General features: G+C 52.5%; 1 protein-coding gene across 1 annotated transcript in view; it reads left to right on the forward strand.

Annotated features, from left to right (window-relative positions):
- Window positions 1-112: 112 nt before the first annotated feature.
- The window catches only part of DDO (D-aspartate oxidase), a 9345-nt gene continuing 6000 nt past the window's right edge, over window positions 113-3457 (forward strand). Inside the window, exons 1-2 of the mRNA XM_010024661.1 lie at window positions 113-200; window positions 1211-1234. The gene's annotated coding sequence lies outside the window, so the exon portion shown is untranslated. The remainder of the gene's footprint in view (window positions 201-1210; window positions 1235-3457) is intronic.

A 3457-nucleotide genomic window follows, 5' to 3' on the forward strand; every position in this document is an offset into this window, starting at 1 on the left:
AGAGCTGCCAGCGCTGGACGTGGCCTTTGCCTGGGCACAAACAGCTCCTCCTTTAGCAGAGGGACAGGGAGCTGGGTGCTCGGGGAGCCACCTCGGGGAAAGGGATTTGCCCGCAGCCCCTCAGCTTCCTCCCCCCGCAACACGCTCCGTCCTCTCCTCCACTTTCCCGTGCTTCCCGGGAGGGTGACTCTTCCAGCAGGAGGGAGGCCTCCTCCTCACCAGGTATTGCCTGCTCTGCCCACTTGTTTGTTCTGTTTTGGTGGGGTTTTTTTGGACTACTTCCAGTCGAAGAGGGAAATGTTAGATAACGGAGCCCTTTGGGCGGGGGAAGACAGTCGGGGAGGCTACGCAGGGACCTGGCACGAACCAGCTCTGTCAGCTCAGGCAGGGAGGGGTTTAAGCCACAGGCAGAGGCAGCTGCGCAGTGTGAGTGCGGTGGCTGTCACGGGGGGGTGGGGGATGAGCAGGGAGGCGCGGGGAAAAAAAAACCCCGGCCCCGGGGGAGCCAGGGGCCTGCCAAAGCTCCTCTTCTCACTGCTTCCCTCCTCCCCGCACAGAGAGGCAGCGGGCTCCACAGCTTCCTGCAGGGAATGAGGATTGCAGACTTCCTTGGGTTTGGGGAGAAGCAAGGGCATTGCTCTGCACGTAGGTGCTGCCAGTGGAGGATACTACTGTTGGTGGCTTATAGGGTGGGTATAAGCTGCCGTCCTTTAGGAGGTGTTTCTCATGCATGCATAGGGGAACACCTATCTGAAAGAGGAGCTGAGGCCTCCCTGAGAGCCCTGGGGTCTCCTGTGATGGCTCAGACACCACCTGCTCTCTGGCAGTGCTGCTGTATGTGCAGAAAGGCTGAGGGGATCACAAGGAGCCTCCAGAGTCCTTTGTTCAGTGCAGAGAGAGCACCCTCACCTTCCTCCTGTGACAGATCCCAAATCTACATCTCACAGAGCAGCCCAAATGGCAGAAGAGAGACCAGGCCAGAATCAAAAGGCCAAAACTGGGGCCACCTCCTTAGCAAACTCTCAAGAATGGCTCAAGCTTCATGAGCATCTGCAACTACCTTTAGCAAAAAGCCTGGCAAAACCCCACTCTCGCGTAAGGCGAAGGGATGCAACACTGAGGGAGCTTGTAAACTGGAGAAGTGAATAAGCAAAAGTGTGATCTGCAAAAAAAAAGGAAGGAATAAAGTGCTCCACGACAGGCATGGAGAGTGCTGGTGGGTGCAGCAGCCCTGGTGGATAAGTAGCCTGCTCCAGTAGTTCAGAAAGGCTGGAGCCTTTGCTCTGTGGTATTGTAAGCTTCAGGAGATCCAAAGCAATGTTTCAGTGCTTAGATACAGTGAGAGTTAGTAAAAAAAACCCAACCCCTACAGGGCTTCAAATGTAATGTTTTGATTTTCTTTAGTAACTTCCTGTTAACCCATTTTCTGGTCAACAGTTCAATTGGGCTTTTTCAGCTGCTTATTTGCGTGTGTAAATATGCTTTGCTTGGTAGGTCAGCCGGGTTGCGACACAAGCTAAGAGTGACCAGCCTGACAGAGAAGTACACATGTGGAGCTGGGTCATAGGAGGAAAAGGGTATGGTGGGCCCTGCCTGTAATGCAGTGATGCCAAAGCGAGAGCATTTGTGCAGCTCTTCCAGCCGAGGGACGCCAGTTTCCCAGGGTCTGTCACAGTCCGGAGGGACCATGGGCCAAGAGGCTGCAGCTGGCAGTGGGTGTCCATGTTTTTCTGTGTGTAGTAGAATCACAGAATTGTTTGGAAGAGACCTTAAAGATCATCTTTCCAGTTCCAACCCTCCTGCCACAGGCAGGGATGCATTTCTCTAGACCAGGTTGCTCCAAGCCCTGTCCAACCTGCCCTTGAACACTGCCAGGGATGGGGCAGCCACAGCTTCTCTGGGCAACCTGTGCCAGCGTCTCACCACCATCACAGTAAAGAACTTCTTCCTAATGTTTAATCTCAAACTACATTCTGTCAGTTTAAAGTCATTCCCCCTTGCCTTATCCCTACATGCTCTTGTGTTAAAGGTCCCTTTCCGGATTTCTTGTGTGTGCATGCATGTGTGCTGTTGACAAGTGTATTTTATCTGTATTGATCATGTTATCCACTTCTAGAATGATGTTAAGGCTGAAGGTTAGTGGCACTCAGTGGTTATACACAGCTATGTGAAGCAAAAAAGAGTGAGTACCCCCTTGCATCACAGGAGGCTGACGTTGTCTCCTCAGTTGCGGGAGTTGGGACATTAAGACACATCACAAAGTATCTCAATTTAAAAAAAGATAATTCATTCTGGGAGAAGCAGGAAGGCAGCAGGGGCATGAAGCCCATGTCAGGCAGCTGCTGTCCTCTTTGCTGGGGAGTTACAGCTCCAGGTGGCTTTGTCTGGCTTCTGTCCCATTCTGACACTAAGAAAGGACAGAGATTAACAGTACCTGACATCATTTGCCTCCCTCCCCAACACCTACTGCAACTGGTTTGCCCTTTAAATGTTAATTTTTGCAACCCCCTCAGCACAAGCCAGTCTGAGGGGGCAAGGAGTGTCACCCTCACTGGCACTAAACTTCCCTGCCACATCAGGTTAACACAGTTTCTCCTCCTGTGCCCTACCAGCAAGGTGCAGGGCTCCCAGCTGAAGCAGGCTGTGCTGCTAGGACAGTCCTGCAGTCACAGTGGAGTCAGTGGCTCTGCAAAGCCCAGGCTGTGCTTGCTGATACAAGCTGTGCATGGCCTCTGCTTTGCACCTGGTTATTTTTTGGCACATTAACACGTAGGGCTTGATGTGCTCCTGGGCTGCAGCAGTAAGTGCTTGGAAAACAGTGCATTCAGCAGGTGCCCATCACAGCCTTCTGAGCCATTCCTGCAGGCTGCAGCACCACCAGCAGCCCCTCTTCACCCTCACTGGCCTTTGCAACATCCAGATCAGTGGATATTGAAAATCCCATCCGAACTGGGAAAACCTGTGAAACCTGACCCTCCGCCGAGCTGCAGCTCCCCTGTCTTCCCCAGCAACAGGGAGGTCAGTCAGGAAATTCAATCTCCATCATGGTTCAAGGGCTTCAGAGTATGAGAGGGTGAGGGACAACCAAGAGCACATCTCTGGCAGATGCATAATGTACCCATCATGTATGTTCCAGGGGCGGCTGAAAAAGCAGGACTGTGGTCATCCATGGACTGCTGGGAGGCTCGCTGGGCACGCTAAGAGCCGCAAGCCATTTCCACAGCTGCCAGTGCTGAGTGAGAAAGTTTGTTAATAAAATGTGTTTAGAGACCTCTCTCAGAACCAATTTTCCTAAGTAATTTTAGCATTATTAACCCTCCCCCCCCATTTCTTGTTACTAATATCTCCCTTCCTCTTCTTCCTCTTCCCCTTTCCCTTCCCCTTCCCTTGCGCTTGCCCCGTCACTTTTTCAGATGGGGTTTGTGGGTGGCAGCCATGCAGGTCAGCGGTTCCGGGT

Source organism: Nestor notabilis, unplaced genomic scaffold (genome assembly GCF_000696875.1).
Source record: "Nestor notabilis isolate BGI_N333 unplaced genomic scaffold, ASM69687v1 scaffold33611, whole genome shotgun sequence".
NCBI lineage: Eukaryota > Metazoa > Chordata > Aves > Psittaciformes > Psittacidae > Nestor > Nestor notabilis.